Raw genomic sequence first — 20,302 nt, 5'->3', positions numbered from 1 at the left:
ATTGAGGGCCCGTTCGGAAGCTTGGATTTGGAATACATTGGAATTCAAATCACAATTACATTGGAACCAAGGTTCTTGGTTGAAATGGACTTGAATTCAAATATTCTGTTTGGAAGCTTTTATCTAGAGGATACAGGAATTTGTGGGTATATTCACTGGACTTAGATGATTAAAATCAACTTACGTATCCCACATTAATTTGCATTTATGCACGTATGTGTGATATTTGATAGAATAATTGTAATAAGCCCAATAAAATATATAGTTTGGCCAAAAAAATAAGAAATTTTGAACCCTTGAGTGAGACACAAATGCAAGGATCACAAACAAGCGATTCACCCATCTTTTCTAAGTGTCCATTTAAATGTCCAATGTTTAGATGGTCTAGATCATTCTATTAATGTGCTTTTAGTGTTGCAACTAATAATTGAATTGTTTTGGACAACCATGCATCTAATTGATTAATAGCCTATAGACATTTGTTACATTTGTGACTCTCGTGCCCTTAAAAAAGAGGCAAAAAATCCATTTCCTTTGGATTACACCTTTGCTAAAGTTTCAAAACACCCCAAGAAAGTAGATTTGAAATACCTCCAACTATGTTTACCTCCAAAACCAAGGTTGCCAAATATGAAAAACAACTCTTTGGATTTAAAATATATAGACCCATTTTTATATTTTATTATTATTATTATTTATACATGCACACATACCTCGACACACTCACACCTTAGTGGGATTTCACCACCTATGAATACTTGAACCCTTGACATGGTGTTGAAACTCCTGAGAGTCTACCATCGGAGCAAGAGTAAGGATCCAAAATACACCCATTTACTACCAAATCCAAGGTACCAAATAAGGTGTGAATATCACATTCCTCATGGCATTACTAAGTTGCCTTTTGATTCATGTGAGTGAAAAAAAAAAAAAAAAACTTAAGTTGTAAATACTTAGACCTAAGGGGTGTTTGGATGCCTAAAAAGTTTTAATTTGTAAATACCCTTAGATTTAAGTTGCAATTTGTATACAGGTAAATAAATCATATACTTGGCTAACTTGTAAAGTATTTACAATGGATAAAGTAGGTATTTATAGTATAAAGCTTGGACAATGAAACCTTCCAAAATTTACAAATCACATAAGGACTTGATTTTTTTAGGGCCCTAAAAAAACATTAAAGCATGCATACATTGGATAGATTGGATGTCCTCCACCCATCATGGTGAGCTCCAAATGCAATTTAAAAGTTTTCAATGGTGGACATCCCATCCTTCCCTAGTGGGGTCCATTTAATAATCAATGAGCTGCTTTTTAAGGCTATATAGGAGAGCATCAAGGGAAGCACATGATGGACATATTGGATGTATTATATATATTATGATGGGCCCCACATATCATGAGTATATATCAACCATTCTGTTTTACTATGTATAATGCCTTTTTAGCTATAAAGCCTTTACCTATAATCTAAAAAGACTTTTTACGGGGTTTCATATTACAGCTAAAAGTTATAGTTTATTTACAACCTGTAATGCATTTACAAGTAAATGTAAGTATCCAAACAACCCCTATAATTTGATTACATGTAATCCCTTTACAACTTAAGAATTTTATTGGCATCCAAACGATACCTAAGAGTTTCAGGTGTAAAGTGTTACAATATGTTTTGCTTTGCTTCGACTTGTAAAGTATTCATAAATTACTAGTTTGCTTTGACCTATAAAGTATTCATAAATTACTAGTTACAGCCAGCGAGACGTTGGAGAGAGTATGGAAAAGATTATTAAGTACAAGCATCTCTTAAATATTTAATTTTTTTATATTAAACTTGTCATCTAAAATGCATAAAAATGCCCAGATTCTAAAAGCTCATGTAATCTATAAAGTATTTACAACTTGTAAAGGGTTTATAAATAATTACAAGCATCCAAATAGCCTCAGCAATATTTTACCTTTTACAATAAAAGGATTTTATATGTATTTAAATGACTCCTAAGCATCTAATTTTAACCCATGAATTGCAGTCCTAAAATATCATCCTATTTTTAGGTTCCATCGAGTAGTCACCAATTCAATTAAATTATCTCTCTTGTCCCTTAACCAACCATGAAGGTATATTTTTTTTTAAAATGTAGTTATATATGGGATATTAATCCTACCATAACAAATTATATGGTTATACACGGTTGTACATTTTGAAAGTATGGTAGGATCTTATACAGAATCAATAGTAGTAGAAGATAATCAAATGGATGGAATTCCTCGAAGAATGTGGCGAAATAATCATTTTTCTCTAAACAAAACATAAGAATTTTATTATTAAGGACATCCTAATGACGTGTGCATCAGATTTCTAAAACAAAATTTAAACTTAAGAAAGTTAAATCTTTACCAATAATTTGCTAATATAGATTAATTTGTTGTTGACAATGATCATTTGACGTATAAGGTCTCTCCTAAATTCACTACTGGAGAGATCTAGAAAGCCTAAAGCTACTCCTTTGATAGGTGGTAAAGAAAGCTCAAATTGTCCACAAAAAGTGGTCCGTATAGATCAAGAGGATGATGTGGGAGGAGGATGAAAATCTCATCTCTTCTCTCTCTCTCTCTCTCTCTCTCTCTCTCTCTCTCTCTCTCTCTCTGTAACACCCCGCATTTTCAGTACTCGAGTGTTACCATGAATTTAACCTATTATATACATATATACGACAACTATGTAGCCAACGTAACCCTACATCTATCCTCCAATATGAATGATCTTCATTTGTAGATCGAGCCATTTGGCCCTCTAAGCATAGGACTAGTGGTTAGATGCCTACTTATAGGGTCTTTAGGGCACACAAAACTAGTGAGGAGAGTGTCTATAACACTTGTGTTTTTGGATATCAAAATCTAACCGTTAGAATTATAGATCAATTACGGGATTCGATGTAGATTATTCGATTTAGGCCTCGCATCATGCAGTGTGGATCTGATCGTCAAAACTAGTCATTTAATCCATCCAAGTTACTCTTGGACTATCGATGAACCGTTTTGAGATAATCCATCCGTTCAAACCCATGATCGTTCATTCAATTGAAAAGTATGGACCATTAATTGTAGAAATAACTATCGGATTTTCCCTAAATCGGGTCACAAACCAGTAGGCATGTTGATGATCGGATCTAGAATAATCTGACCTTCAGGTGTTCAGGAATCACAATCTAAACCCAAGAATAAATGTTGCATGGCCCATCTGTATAAGATGACATCAATTTAAAATAGAGAAAGTGGCCTTGGGTGGACCACAACTTAGATGAATGGCACGGATTCCATGATTGGGCCACATAATATTGTCAGGTCGACAAAGATCCACAATTAAAGTCTGACATTTTAAAACTATGGCCCACTTAAAGCTTGGATTAGTCTGATCATTGGCCCGACGTCTCAAATGAGACCCCTAAAGAGAATGGACGGTGTGGATCCACTAAAAAATCACCGTGGGCCCCACTCCTATTTTGTGTGCGCACCTGGAGCGGTGCACCCACAGTGCACCAGACTTCCAACACAGTCAAACGAGCGCTGACCGGCACTCGTCCAAAAAAAGGAGTTTTCTCCCGTCCTTTTCCGCTCACACCAATGTAAATGCACCGTTACCGTGCGATCACCATCTGGCCCACCATCATGTCTCATTTTCATGATCTGAACCGTCCATCTGATAGAGGAGCTACGTGCGACCAAAAATCGATAGGTTTCGCACGATCACACATATATGCATGCACACAATCCTTGCTGCAAACGGGTCCTACAAACACAAGTTTCTAAAAATGGAAACTGTTCTCTCAGCCAGCTCAACAATCCGCGTGCGCTGGCTCCTGCGCCATCCCAGCCCTCCATTCTCGAGCAATCCTAGCCGTTTGTCATTAGGGCTTTGCAAAGGGAAAACAAAAAGATCCAAAACGGCCGTTTCTTCCTCCCAAACTCGAACCCACCATCTAAATCTCCCCCAAGCTTTGAAAAACCTCTTCTGAAAGCTTCCTAAAGTCCATTAGGACCATTTTCAAGAGGTATAATGGAGGAAATGGCGGTGATGTCAAAGATGCCATTACTGGCTGTCTTCTTCTTCACCGAGAAGCAGTCGGTTGCTAGTGGTCTTGGCCTTTGTACGGCCTCGTCCAGGCCCTGTGGGACATGTCTAAAAAGAAAAGGAAGAGAGAAATATTAGAGGAGAGTAAAAGAAAGAAGAAGAAGAAGAAGGTGAAGGAAGAAGGGAGAGGCATGGTGAACGAGCTGCTGCCCGGCAGGGCCCATTCTTGTTGTCATTGTTGTTGTCGGATCTGTAGCAGATAAAGGATGAGAAGGAGGCAGAAGAGAGTGAGAAAAGAAAGAAAACGTGAGAGAGAGAGAGAGAGAGAGAGAGTGTGTGTGTGTGTGTGTGTTTGTGTGCGTGTTGCACTAAACTCGGCCCAACCGAGTCACTGGTGCAACTGCCCAAGTTGTTGGGTCAAGACAGCCGAGTTGAGCTTGGTCTGGGTCTGCTTCAGTCCTTGCTGAAGTTCCAGCAAAAGGAAAAAGGAGAGGCATGAAAGGAGAAGAAGAGGAGTGAGGGGAAAAGAGAATCAGGAGAGAAAGAGGGGGTGTTGGGTTGGAGTATGGGTTGACTCACTGCCGAGTTCGTTGGGTCGAGTTAGACGTGGGCCTAGCCTAGGTCTAGCTGGATGGGTAGAGAAGAAGAGAGAAAGAAGGGAAGAAGTAGGAGAGAGAGAGAAAGAGCCTTTGAGTGAGTCGACTTAGGGCCGAGTTGACTTGGCCGAGTTGTTGGTTGAAGTTGTGCGTCATTTTGGTCCAGCAACCTTGCTAGATAGGGTAGGGAGAAAGAGAGCAAAAAGAAATGATGAAGAAGAGGAAGAAGAAGAGGGTAAAGGAGAGAAGAAACATGGCAGCTGAGTCAACTTGGTTCAGAACCGAGTCAGACCGCTGGCTCATTAGTTGGGCCGCATCCAACTTCCCTTGAGGCATAAACTCTCTAACCTCTTGTGTTGAAATTTTAATCTGATTATTTAATTAGATATTGTACCTATGAAGCTTGTCTTTTTCCAAACCCTAACCTTAGGATAAATTGTAGGTCACTTATGCTAAACTAGTTATTATAAACAAATTCCAACTATTAAATCATAGTACTTTATATATCATTTTTAAATATTTATTATTGATAATGGATTGTACTAATTGGTGTCATCATAATGATTATTAACTAATATTAACTATAACACTAATGTTAATAAATATTTTATAATTATCAAATTAACACTAAAATTAATTGCACAAAATCTAACCTAGACCTAAACTCTATGATAAAATCCTAGACCTAAGTGGTCTAAACTCTATGTCAATACCCTAAACATAGATAGTGTGTTAGGTTTGGATTTAATTGTAGAATTTCATAATTTATGGCAGATCATAGTATCTATTATCGTGACTAAATTCATTTTTGATAGTTATAACTATTATCATTAGAAAATATTATCATTTTCCTTATGGAATTAGTATAATTCTTATTACTATGATTGTTAGTATTAGTCCTTATAATATTATTGTTAGTAAAAAGTTTTAATGTTATTACTTGTATTATTTAATAAATTATTAGTCATTATAGGAATATTAGAGAACGTTGGTATATTTAAATATGAACTTGTGAATCATCATCCTTTGTTGTGTTTGGTTGAAATGCACTGGAATCTAAATATTCTATTTAAAAGCTTGTATTTGGAATGTATTAGAATTATTCAATATGTTGGGGGCAAAAAATACAAGTCCAAAGACTCGGACTTAATGCCTCGAGTCACCGAAGGATGTGTCAAATCCGAGGCATGATTCGCTAAACCGAGACAAAGGTTGAGTCGGTTCGGACGACTCATCAGCGTTCCGGGCATGCGTCGGGCGGACCACCTTGCCAGACCGACCATCGCTAGGTCGGGCCTCATCCCGGATATCTTGGGATAAGATCTCCGACCCCGAAGCTCACGGGATCGGATGAAGGCTCAAGATGGGCACGATCCTATCTCCGTGATACCAGGAGAAGATCCCGCGCTCAATATCAGGAGGAAAATCCTTGTGCGACTAAGGCCCCAGCAGCTATAAAAGAAGGATCCCTGACACCTTGAGAGGTACGAAAAAATTCCTTCTAAAAACCTTTCAATACATTTAGACCCAGAGTCCAGGCCTGACTTTGGCATCGGAGGGTCCCCTGCTCGAGCCAGGGTCTCCTTTGTCCTCTTTCTGTGCAGGCATACAAGGGTCTAGGAGGACGAACCAGACATTTGCATCAACAGTTTGGCGCCGTCTGTGGGAACGTACAAAAAGCCATCTCGTATCTCTATACTGATTCCAATGGTGATGACTAGAAGGACGGTCCCAGAAGAAGATTTGAATGAGAACGCGATTACAGGGCCAGCGGGTCCAATCGCCGTTCCCCCTTCCCAGAACCCTCCTAACAACCGCCGACGAGGGGCGGCCGGAACAAGCAACAATCAGCGGGGGCGACGATAGGCGGTTGGACAAGGAGGTTCAAGAAATCCGCTCGATATGAATACGATGAAGCAGATGCTGGAACGAATCAGCAGCAAATGCAACCACTCCCGCATCCTCAAGGGGAGACAGCGCACGTGCGGCGGCGGTTGATCCTCAACCTTCCGCGCAATCTTTCCGGCCGAGCCAACCCCAAGGCGGATCGGAACCATCCAGCGCAGTCGGCCAACGCTTCCCTCCCCCCGATCTTCGGCACGAGATATAACGAAGAAGGCGCAATCGCCCGTCCATGGAAGGCACGGCAGAGAGCGATGAACCTTGGAAAGCCGATATTCAAAAATTTAAAAGAGAAGTGCGGGAAGAAATGGCGAAAGAGATGGCGGACATAAAGCACGGCCGAAATGTATATCCAACCGGGTCTGAAGCGAAGGCGTCCCCCTTTGTGGACTCGGTACTAAAGGCCCGATTGCCCGAGAGGTTTCGATTACCTCAAATCACTCCATTCACCGGCAAGACCGACCCGACCGAGCATATTGAGTGCTTCAGAACCTATATGGAACTCCACGATGCCTCGGACGCAGTAATGTGTCGGGCCTTTTCTCTTACATTGACTGATGTAGCTCGACTGTGGTTCAAACAGCTGAAACCAAAGTCCATCAGTTCATTCGTTGAGCTGAGTGACGCCTTCCTCACCAACTTCATCGGCGGAAAGAAGAAATTGAAGCCCCCTGCACATCTGAATAACGTAGTTCAGAAGCAGGGAGAACTATTGAAAGATTACATCAAGCGTTTTAATTTCGAATCCCTTCATGTTCGAAAACATTCGGAAGAAACGGCCCTCAATGCGCTCATGCAAGGAGTTAGGGATAAGCCATTCCTGGCATCTCTAGACAAAACTCCGCCCGATACTCTGGCAGAGTTTATGGCACGATCCGATAAATATGCCAACGCCGAGGAAGAACGAATCCTGCGTGAAACTAAAACCTTGGCCAAAGAGTCGGCCAAAAAGGAGGCCGACTCGGCCGGAGGGAGGAAACGCAAAGAGGATCAAGCGCGTGACGAGCGAAGGTCAGGAAAACGGCCGGATCGAAGATTTTCCACATATACTCCCCTGAATAAGACTCGGGAAGAGGTACTGATGGAAATAAAAAATGAAGGCTTTGTTAGCTGGCCCAGTAAGCTCAGGAGTAATCCTAATCGGCGGGACAAGGATAAGTACTGCCATTATCACCGCGATCACGGGCATAACACAAGTGATTGCCGTCACTTAAAAGAAGAGATCGAACGACTCATAAAAGACGGCCGACTCAGAGAACATATGGTCAAAGCTGGGGCAGCTGAGGCGCGCCCGACCGAGAGTCAGCCTATGGAAGAAATCCGGACGATTATCGGCGGTCCACAATGTGGGGGCGACTCAAACAACGCGCGAAGGAATCACGCACGAAAACTTAGTCAGCCTCAGTCCGAGCTCATGATTATAGATCGGCCATCAAAGGAAAAGAAAAGAGAAAGATATTGCATATCGTTCACTGAGGAAGACGCCCGAGGTATCCATCACCCCCACGATGATGCGTTGATCGTCTCCTTGGCGATCGCTAACCGAAAGGTGTTCCGAATACTCGTCGATACAGGATCATCTGCTGACGTATTGTTTACTGGGGCGTTCGACAAAATGGGGATCGAACGATCCGCGTTACGCCCGGTTCGGACCCCATTGATCGGTTTTTCCGGAGGACAAGTACTGCCCGAGGGGACTGTCTCATTACCACTCACTGCTGGCAATGCCCCACATCAGACGACGATGATGGTTGACTTCCTGGTCGTCGATCAACCCTCAGTATACAACGCAATACTCGGCCGACCTTCATTGAGTCTCCTCCAGGCCGTGGTATCCACGTACCATCTTTCAATGAAATTCCCGACCGAGTCGGGAGTCGGGATTGTCAAAGGAGACCAGCAGGATGCGAGGCGATGTTACATGATAGCCGTAAAAGGAGCCGCCGACAAAAGTCCGACCAACATATTAACAATCGAATCGTTGGACCCTCGGGGCGAGAATTATGAACGAGGACAGCCGGTCGAGGATCTTGTCTCGGTCCCCTTGGTCGAGACAGATGGATCCAAGACGGTACGAATTGGCTCGTCTCTGCAGTCCCCTTTGAAAGAAAAGCTGATAGCCCTGCTCCGTAGGTACGCCGACGTCTTTGCCTGGGGTCATGAAGATATGCCCGGGATCGACCCCTCTGTGGTGACTCACCGACTCAACATCGATCCGTCGTATCGACCGATCCGACAGAAGCGGCGACCGCTCGGCCCTGAACGATACGCTATCATCGAAGAAGAAGTCAACAAACTCCTCCAGGCTAATTTCATAGAAGAAATACACTATCCAGAGTGGGTCGCGAATGTCGTGCTTGTAAAGAAATCCAACGGGAAGTGGCGAGTCTGTATTGACTATACCGACTTAAATAAAGCCTGCCCCAAGGATAGCTTTCCGCTTCCGAGGATAGACCAGCTAGTAGATAGTACAGCCGGACATGAGCTCCTTAGCTTCATGGATGCATATTCAGGATATAATCAAATTGTAATGCATCAAACAGATAAATCAAAAACGACCTTTGTCACCGACAAAGGCCTTTATTGTTACCGAGTGATGCCATTTGGTCTGAAGAATGCCGGCGCAACTTATCAAAGGTTAGTTAACAAAATCTTTGCTCGGCTTATAGGCCGAACCATGGAAGTATACATCGACGACATGCTCGTCAAAAGCATACACGCGGCAGATCATGTGAATAATTTGGAAGAAATGTTTCTAATCCTACGGAAGTTCCGGATGAAGCTGAATCCAAGTAAATGTGCTTTTGGAGTAGGCTCCAGTAAATTCCTTGGTTTCTTGGTCAGTCAGCGAGGAATAGAGGCAAACCCTGAGAAGATAAAGGCTCTGATTGATATGGAATCCCCCAAAACCATTAAGGACGTCCAAAGGTTGACCGGACGAGTCGCAGCACTTAATCGGTTCCTGTCCAGAGCAACGGATAAGTGTCTCCCTTTCTTCAAACAATTGAAAGGAAGACAAGCGATGGATTGGACGGAAGAGTGTGAAGCAGCATTCCAGCAATTAAAATCATATCTCGGTTCTGCACCTCTCTTATCAAAACCCGAACCGGGGGAGTCGTTGCTCCTCTACCTAGCGGTATCCGAGGCAGCGGTGAGCTCGGCTTTGATACGAGAATCCGAAGGAAAGCAACTGCCGGTTTACTACGTCAGCAAAGCGTTATTGCCAGCAGAAACGAGATACCCAAGCTTGGAAAAAGTGGCCTTGGCTTTAATAACTTCCTCTCGGCGACTTAGGCCGTATTTCCATGCCCACACCATCATTGTAATGACCGACCTCCCGCTTCGCCAGGTACTGCAGAAACCAGAAGCTTCCGGCCGACTCACCAAATGGGCTATCGAGCTGAGTGAGTTTGATATTCAATACCGACCAAAGGCAGCAATCAAAGGGCAAGCCGTAGCTGATTTTATCGCCGAGGGAACGTCTTCAACCGAACTTTCAGTAAATGATACTCCGAAGGACGGTGCAGTTCCGACCTCAACCGCTCCCCCTTGCCCTATCCCGTGGAATCTGTATGTCGACGGTTCTTCCAACTCGAAGGCCAGTGGGGCTGGTGCTGGAAACCCCCGATCATACCTATATACAGTATGCCTTACGACTTGGATTCCAAGCGTCGAACAATACGGCGGAATATGAAGCGTTGTTACTCGGCCTCCGACTCGCCGCTAGCATGGAGGTCACGCACCTAAGTGTTTTCAGCGACTCTCAGTTGGTTGTTAACCAAGTTACCGGTGTATACCAGACACGAAAAGACCAGTTAAGGGCATACATGCAGAAAGCGAAGGAACTTATCAACGGATTTCAACTCTGTCGTGTCACTCGGATCCCTCGTACTGAAAACAGCAAAGCCGATTTGTTAGCAAAGCTCGCCTCAGCCGATGAAGATGAGATACCCAGGTCCGTCCCTGTCGAATACGTTGACAAGCCAAGCATAGATGAACCAATTAGCGAGGCCGTCAATACAATCGACTCGGAACCTTCCTGGATTGATCCAATCCGCCAATACCTTGACGAAGGAAAGTTGCCCGAGGATCGTGCCGAGGCTCGACGAATTAAGATTCGAGCCTCCCGTTATACCATATTCAACGGAACCCTCTACAAGAAAGGTTACTACGCCCCGTTGCTGCGGTGCCTCAAACCCAGCGAGGCAAACTATGTGTTACAGGAAATTCATGAAGGAATCTGCGGAAACCACTCTGGAGGGCGATCCCTCGCCTACAAGGTCCTACGACAGGGATACTACTGGCCCACTATCCAACACGACGCTCGCAAGCTCGTTCAAAAATGCGACAAATGTCAACGGTTCGCGACAATTCCGAGGCAAGCACCCGAAGCACTGACACCAATGACTGGTCCCTGGCCTTTCGCGCAGTGGGGCGTCGACATCATAGGACCGCTCCCTATGGGAAAAGGTCAGACCAAGTTTACTGTAGTAGCAGTGGATTATTTCACGAAGTGGGCCGAGGCAGAACCATTAGCTAAAATAACCGAGCAGAAGATCACCGAATTTGTATGGAAAAACATTATCTGCCGATTCGGGGTACCCCGTACCATCGTTACAGACAATGGAAGGCAATTTGATAATAGAAGCTTTCGCGGGATGTGCGATAACCTCGGAATCAGAAACGTTTACTCTTCGCCTCATCATCCTCAAACCAACGGACAAGTTGAAGCGGTTAATAAGATTATCAAGCAACATCTTTGGACCAAGCTTGGCCGGGCCAAACGAGAATGGGCCGAAGAGCTCCCGAAAATTCTTTGGGCCTACCGAACCACTGCTCGAACAGCCACGGGGGAGACTCCGTTTTCACTAGCTTATGGCTCGGAAGCCGTCACTCCCGTTGAAATCGGATTACCTTCGGCTCGAATCACCACATTCAATGCAGAAGCAAACGAAGAACTCCTTGCACTCGGACTCGACCTTCTGGACGAACAAAGAGAAGTGGCACGGTTGCGCACGGAGGCGCGGCAGCGACAAGTGGCTCGGTTCTACAATACCCGAGTTAGGATTAGAAGATTTCGAATGGGAGATATGGTTCTTCGGAAAGTGTTTTCTAACACCAAGGAATTTGGGTCGGGCACACTGGGACCCAATTGGGAAGGACCCTACATCGTCTCGGGCACCATTAGACCGGGAACGTATCAGCTGGAAGACCTAAACGGACAGCCGTTGCCTCACCCTTGGAACGCTGAACACCTCAAAGTCTACTATCCCTAGTTCTATATTCAACGATTAAAGACTCTGAACTAAGAAAGGATAAAGCCAAGTCAAATAAGTAAAGATAGGCATTTCTCGTTCATTCATCAAAACATATGTAAGTACAAAGCAAGCGAATACATCAAAGCAAAAAAAATATATATATGTCCAAGGGCCCCGGTAACGGTCCTCATGCACCGGCCTCGTCCCCAGCAGTATCTTCAGCAGTGGCGTCCGGGTTCTCGGATCCCGAGGCTGCTCCACCCTCGATTTCTGAAAGGTCAAGGTCAGGGAAGGATTTCTTTATGTCCTTGACGCATTCCAGATATCCGCTTTGGAACAAGCGGTCCCTTTCATCCTCGAACTCCGCCGACTCGAGGAATGCTTGAACGGCTTGGTCCCTAGCCTTCTCGGCCTCCCGAGTCTTCTCGACGGCCTGCTGAATGTGCTCCGCCGCCTCAAGCTTAGCCCGAGCTAAGTCATCCGCGCACGAAGCATGAACTGCCAGAATTTGCTGGTTCTTCTCCTCAGCTTCGGAGAGTAGAGCCAATGCCCGGGCAACCTCTGCCTTCGCTTCGTCCAGGGCTCTTCGGGAGGAAGTCGCCTCTGCTCTCGCGTCTTCGGCAGCCTTCCGGGCTAGGGCCGCCTCGCCTGTCAGGACGTCGACCCGGATCTCGGCCTCCTCGCGTCGACCTACGGCCTCAGACAGAAGAGCCTGCAGCCGATGAGTTGAGGATAGCTCCTTGCTGGCCTTGATCAAGCAAGGAGCGAGTTCAAAAAGCGTGGCTGACGGTCTGCGACGACGGGGCGTTGTAGAGTTTCACGAACTCTCTTTCACACCCGTGGGCCAGGGCCCAAGGAACCATCCCCGACACCACTTGCTGCAGGACTGACGGCCCCTCCTGGTTCGTCTCCTCCCCTCGGGAGGACGCGGTCCTCGTCTCTCCCTCCCCCCTGGAGGACGCGGCCCCGGTCTCTTCCTCCCGACTCGGAACATCCGTCTCAACGCGTGCCGAGTCAGGTGCCGCCTGGGGCTCCGAAGCAGCAATCGCCGTCTCTTCCGCCCTTTCGTCCGGGTCGGGAATCACGACGACGGAAGGGGCAGAAGAGCTCGCTGGCTCTTTCTCCTTCCGCAGCACCCTTTGCCTCTTCGGCGGCCGAGGCTCCGAAAGAAGAACTGACCGCGGAGGAGCCTTCAACTTCGTGACTGGCCTAAGGGCAGGACGAGCTCCAGTCATCTCCGGTTCGAGGACAATCCTGAGGTTGGGACGAGCTTCGGGCAGATCTGTAAAAAAAAAAAAAAAAAAACAGAGAATAAGTTATGGCGAAGTAAGTCGGGGGAAATTCGGAAAATCCAGAAGATTCATTCCCAATTACCTGTAACTTCCGAGTCCAGACCTGCAAGATGAAGGCGCTCCGGCTGTAGAAGCACCTTCCAAGACCTGTTCCTCGAATCCAACGACCTCAACTCTTTGATCCGAGCCGAGGCACTGGTGCCGAGCTTCGGCCGCTTCTTCGGAATATCTGCCAAACACAAGCTCGTCAGACTCAGAATATTACAAAAAAAAAAAGGAGGGGGGCGAGTGGGAGAGAAGACCCAAGTCACCTGCTCTTTGGAACGCCCGAGGGACACGAGCCTCGCAGGACCCGGACTCATCCGTTTCCCAGCGACCACATGCCCAAAACCAACGCTCTCTCCAGTGTTTGTTGGAAGTGGGAGGGTCGGTTATCAGGGAACCGCCTCCGCCTCGCCAAGCAGCGAAGACGTAGAAGCCGGGATAGTTCGGATTTACTCGCACTTGATACAGGTGGAGAAATTCGTCGACTGTAAGCGGTGGCTGTTCCATCTCAGCCCACAACACCGCACATCCGAGTAAGTTCCTCCACCCATTCGGGACTATCTGTCCCGGGGCAATCTGTATGCGAGACAAAACTCCCCGGACGATGGTCTGAAGGGGCAGACGCAAGCCGCATTGCATCGACACTTGGTAAATCGCGACTGCCCCGGCAGGAGGGTGATCCGGCAAGTCATTCGGACGGGGGAGATAGGTGATGACCGACTCGGGAATATGATACCCGACTCGGATTCTGTCCAAGTCCGTCTCAGTCAAGACTGAGGGAACCGGACCACTTAAATCTTCCCCCGATCCTTCTTCTTCAGACTCGGCCTGCGCCGATTCACCAACAGGAGCAGGATCAGGGGTTCCTTCGGCGATTAAAATTTCATCTTCTTCCTCCTCATCTTCCTCCATGTCCCTTGGCAAGTTAGGCCTTCCCGGGCGGGTTAATAGAGACGACCCGCCCCGAGAAGGAACGACGGAAGCAGGGCGCTCCGCCGGAGCTTCGGTGACTCTCTCCGGTAGACAAGCAGCGTTGGCGTCCACTGCTATCTCCGTCAGTAAGGAAGGCGATTCCGCAACGTTCCAAAACGTTGCGCTTCGCCTTCGTCTCAGGAACCCCTGGGGACTTCGAGAACCCCTATCCGCCATTATTATCTAATAAAGAGGAAGGAGAAACTCACCGGAGGGAGAAAGGAAAACGAAAATGGCGGAAGGAAGCGCTGACGGTTAAGAGAGAGAAAAGGAAGAAGATGAAAGACTGAGAAGGCTCTAAAGGGAATGAAAAGTAGGAATGGCAATAGAAGTTCAAAATGCGGGACCCCCACCAATTTGTAAGATTGCCATACGGCGGGAGTAATTAATGAGGAAATGATTCGACGCCTGCATCGATTCCCCCACTCGACACGTGGCGCCCGTCGACTGACGACAATAATGTCCTTGCTACGTGTCCAACCCTCATTGGCGGGAGGAGCGACTTGACGGCTGACGGCGCATGCGATGTCAAGAACCGAACCGCCTCCCGTCAGAGGCGACATGGAACGCATTAAATGACCACCTACTGTCTCGGACCGGGTTATGAACCGACTCAAAACTCGCTACTCCTAAGTGTCATATGAAACACACGGAGTAAGGGGGGCTTACTGTTGGGGGCAAAAAAAAATACAAGTCTGAAGACTCGGACTTAATGCCTCGGGTCACCGAAGGATGTGTCAAATTCGAGGCATGATTCGCTAAACCGAGACAAAGGTTGAGTCGGCTCAGACGACTTATCGGCGTTCCGGGCATGCGTCGGGCGGACCACCTTGCCAGACCGACCATCGCTAGGTCGGGCCCCATCCCGGATATCTTGGGATAAGATCTCCGACCCCGAAGCTCACGGGATCGGATGAAGGCTCAAGATGGGCACGATCCTATCTCTGTAATACCAGGAGAAGATCCCGCGCTTAATATCAGGAAGAGAATCCTTGTGCGACAAATGCCCCAGCAGCTATAAAAGAAGGACCCCTGTCACCTTGAGAGGTACGAAAAATAATTCCAAAAACCTTTCAATACATTTAGACCCAGAGTCAGGCCGACTTTGGCATCGGAGGGTCCCCTGCTCGAGCCAGGGTCTCCTTTGTCCTCTTTCGGGCATATTTGATCCATTATACAACAACAACAACAACAACAATAATAATTTAGGATTCAAATCCTAGAATTTAAGTTTAGGACTAAACTCAATGATAAAATCCTAATTATACATCAAACCCTAAGAATAATTAATTCAAACCCTAGGTCACGATCTTAATCCTAATTAGTGCATAAAACTTGGATCTAATTATACAAATTCATAATTCATGGTAAGGTTCGACCCTAAGGGCGCACACACCTCCTAACAATGACGTAGGCGGTTCAAAACATAAGGTGATGATTTCTTCCCCTTGAGCTTTTCATTTTTCCATTAGCTTAAGTGATAGTGTTTATTTTAATTTCGATTGATAATTGACATCTTCATTTTATAATCACATATGTTAATTGTTGGAATTGGATTGCTATATTACATGTTTAATGTTTATCTTACATATTTATTTCATGCTTGCGGATTATTTGTGGATTGCTTATAGGACTTAAACTGGTACATTAGTGGGAAACCCCCACCTATAAATGTACACCCATACTTAGGATGTAACTCAACTAGTTGTGATTGTAATGGACCTTCAACTTAGTGATTATTGAGTGGTGATTTAAATCGATTATTAATATGGGCCTGCCATTCAGGAGTTGCTGTGTCTAAGTGGTTTTAATGATGGTCTTTTATCGCATGGTTTTGATATTGGCCCTTTGTGGCTTAGTTTTGATAATTGCCCTATGTAGCTTAGTTTTGATATTCACCCTGTGTGACTTTGTTTTGGTATTTTTCATAGATGAGTTCGATGTTTTATTTTGTGCAACCATGCTGTAGTAAGCCCTATATACTAAATATGATTGGCCACTAGTCGATGGGCATCTATTAAACATTGTAGGGTGGAGAACCTTATGAGCCGGGGATAGTGGTCATGGGACACTATGCCCAAACTGTCAGCCTATGCTGGGTGACGAGCTCCCCATAGTGACCTTTGAGTTTACTTAAATTGGCTAGTTGTAATTGAAATAATAATGGTTTTACTAATCATGCATTCATAGCATATTGGCGATGACAAGTGGCTAATTCTAGATGCTGTAGCACGTGCCCTTAGGCTTAGTGTGGTATCGTTTCGATAGCTTTCAGACCATCGACTATCGACCTACTATTAACGATGACAGGTGACTAATTCTGGATGTTGTAGCGCATGCCCTTAGGCTTAGTGAGGTATCATTTCACTAACTCCCAGACCATTGACTATCGACCTATTTTGATGACTTAACACCATGTTGTACGAAATATGCTACGCTGGTGATCAATCTTTTGCATGAGTGATGAGCCCAAGTCTGACTGGATGAACATTCCTAGGTCGATGATTGCATGGGTGACGAGCCTAAGTCCGACTGGATGCGCATCCCTAGGTCAATGTGCATTCACACATCCATGCATTTAAAAAGATTGCATCATTTGTTGTTTTGAATGCCTTGTTGTTTTTAGCTGTGCTTACCTAATGCGGCGGTGTATAATCTTGAGGAAAATTCATACTGAGTTGGCCACTCATCCATTAAATATATAATCGTACAGGTAGCACAGGTGGCTTAAGTGATTTTCAGGTTCAGACTGATGATGAGTCGGGTACAAGTACCAGGGATGCACGGCTGTATTGTTACGGGGAGCTACGTGGTCTTGCGGTTCAAATTTGCATGCATTCTATTATTCTCATATATTAAACCACATAAATCTTCTATTTGTTAAATTCAGAGACATTAGTTTATATAAGTCATTATGGGCAGCCTCTTGTATATTCTAAATATAAATGTAATTTTCCTTTACATTGATTTGTCCATTCTATGCTAAATTGCTAACTCTGAAAGAAAGGAAGATAAAGAAAAAAATATATACTCGAATTTGACTATCCTTTAAGGTTAACACTCGGGTTTTTGAGAAACGGGTCATATACTCGAGTCTTGAAAACACGGGATGTTACAACCTCATGTCCGCTTCTGTCCTCACTCTATCTTGTAACGCCCTGAAAATCGGGGGTCGAGCATCGGCCCAACTCCCAAGTTCCAACGCATCACTTATGTAACATGGATAATGATGATTAAATGTTGTCCGTATTAGTGCATTTAACATGAATGAGATTATATCAAAACAACATATCATACTCCGTAGACAATTACATTACGCAAGCGGAAGACTGTGATAAGTATACAAAATATGTAAGTGATTGTGAGTCTCCCAAGTATGATCATGTTACCAGGTCGAATAGTTACAAGTATTATTTCAAAATACAAAATGTCAAAATGTGGTGGTCCACTACAAAGTATCAGCCCTGAAGCCTCGTCGATTCAGAACGGCCTACGTAAACCCGCCTGAATATTGCATGTATGAGAATGCGTCCTCATCATCCTCAAAGTCTAGCTCTGCCTCGTAGGCTGCGCCATCACTTGAAACTACAATAGGGTCTGGTTGGTGTTTAAAACACCGTCCTATAATGTGGGAGTGAGTGATCAACTCAGTGGAGCTATAAAGCAAAGGTTAACATGTTATCAATTCAGTCAAGCAGTAATGATAAAGTAGCACAATCAAACATCCCTAAATACTCTGATTAATGTAAGAATGATATGAAATAATGATGCATGCCCTCCCCTACTCTCCCTCAGTGACTTCATCTCACGATCGCGGCATGCAACCCTTCCTCAGTGCCTGACCTGCTAAGCCAAACGCACACGTAATGCGGTACATGAACGTGATTACCGAGTTCTTATTAGACATTCATACAGCAAGATTGGGAAGCTAAGGTACCTCTCTTATATCAATTCCCAAACGATGATCCATTCTAGTGTAGTTCTAGTAAATCTCATATGATGTTACGGTTTTAGGTCACCGCAAAGGGCTCATCACCTTATCAATGCAGCCTAGTATGTACTCTTGTTGCTACGTAAAGGCTCGCCGCCTCTACGCGGTCTTAGAGTATGCTCGAGGTCGCTACAAAGGGCTCGTCACCTTATCGGTGTAGGCTCGAATACATTGTCTCATACCACCGTATTTGGCTCACGGGTCTGGGTTGCTCACTGGACACTACGGGAGGCTCGTCGTCCCGGCGTAGGCCGACACGACCACGGTGTCCCATACCACCATGTCCGGCTCATGAGTCTTAGCGGATCGAGGTGCCAAGGTTAAACGGGATTTTCAGTGGTAAGTTGGTACCTTAGGTTCAAGCGGTAGCTCCATATATGGGGTCAATCGGGTTACTTGACGAGCTCGACTGGTATGAGCGCACATCGAATTGATCGACATGAAGTGCACGAGCACTCCGTATGGCCTAACCACTGTCGACAATTGAAGTACGACTTGGACTCATCGAACACGTCTTGTGGGGCGAAAACAACCTCAGCTACCAAATCAGGGCCTGTTACCGATTGCTTGGACTATATCATAGTCCCAAGCGCATTCAATTTCAATAGATAATCATATAAGAAAATCAAGGCAGCAATGAATCAATAATTCAATTCATACAATCATTTGAGCATATTAGGGAATACAACTTAAACATGAATTCACACATATACATTCCATACCTAAACAGACACTATAGTATAAAATACATGGAGGAAATCATACACATAATTAAGGTAGTTGAGAATCATATCTCAACAATCATATAAAGTACAATTTACTAACTACTAGTTCATTCAGACATTTTTACAAACACTTAGACTACACTTTTTAACATACACGACGTATGTTGGCCATAACATGTATTGGGGCAAATCCTTTCGCCAAGGAGTTGTTACACATACAACTAGTATAAACACACGACAATTAATCATGGCAAACACACTTTCAAATTCCATACGTATACGATCCTTTCTACAAATACATGGAATACACTAAACTCAATATAGTTCATATATATCTGAAACGCGAAACAAACATCGCATTTGGCATGTGAAATAGCACCCACGTCAGTAATAAATCATTAACCGACATTGAAAGCCTTGAAAACCATAACCTAAACGTTTATAGTCCGCACCTTACGCCGGTAAACACGTAACGGATTCGTTTTAGACACTTAGTCTTTGTCAACGGCGGATTGGCAACCTATAGCATGAATTAGGTTAGCTATTTCATAACTTACACTATCTGAAACCCTAAAACATATTAGGGTTAGGTTTTCTTACCCAAGTACTTGTCGGAAACGCCGGATTTGTGATACAGATAGGGTGGCTAAGTGCGTGGAGTAACGAGATCAAATCCCAGGATGAATCTCCAACTCTCTCTCTCTCTCTTTCTCTCTCTCTCTCTCCTTTCCTTTTCCTCTCCTCTCTTTCTTAGGGTTTAAAATTCGTATGGAATATAAGAGAGAGGGTTTAAGGCCCTTATATAGGCTTAGAGCTGATAGGAATGGCCCTAGCGCCATGGTATACTTAGGTTATGCCCAAAGATCGGCTATTCCGATCCAACAGAGCACTTCTGGAGCCCCCTTTTCTACGTGCGATAGGACTTAAGCTCCCTGACATTGGATCTAGGTTAAACTGAGTTTTCGCTCCGATCGGGTTTATAGATCGACCGTGGCGGACCAGTTTCAGTTCGACGGTCACCATCACTCTATCAGGGCCACAAGTACACTGCCATGTATGGGAAATTTCCCCTGATCCGAGGGTGTATTTGGGTCAGATTCTGACGGTCTGAATCCTTATTTTGGCCCACGAGTGACACAACTCAGTTTACTTAAATTCAAATTTTATTTCTAAAGATATTCACGTTTCTCACACACTTTGCTCCAAGCTTAAGTTGTACATTTCTAGACACAATTAAGACTTGATTTCCGAGGAGATTGTTAAGTCTAGTGATGCGGTCATAACTGTATAGTTTTGTAGTATCGGACTTTTGGCGTGCGGTCCAGTCCGATATGGAGTTTCGGTGTGCTCCCGAGAGCAATCGGATTTAGGGATGAATTTTAGATTTCAGGGTAATGTAACGTCAATGATTCTACACAATTTGGATCTTACAGATCATATTTAAAGTGATTA

Source organism: Magnolia sinica, chromosome 4 (genome assembly GCF_029962835.1).
Source record: "Magnolia sinica isolate HGM2019 chromosome 4, MsV1, whole genome shotgun sequence".
Taxonomy (NCBI): Eukaryota; Viridiplantae; Streptophyta; class Magnoliopsida; order Magnoliales; family Magnoliaceae; genus Magnolia; species Magnolia sinica.
This window is presented reverse-complemented; position numbering follows the sequence as displayed.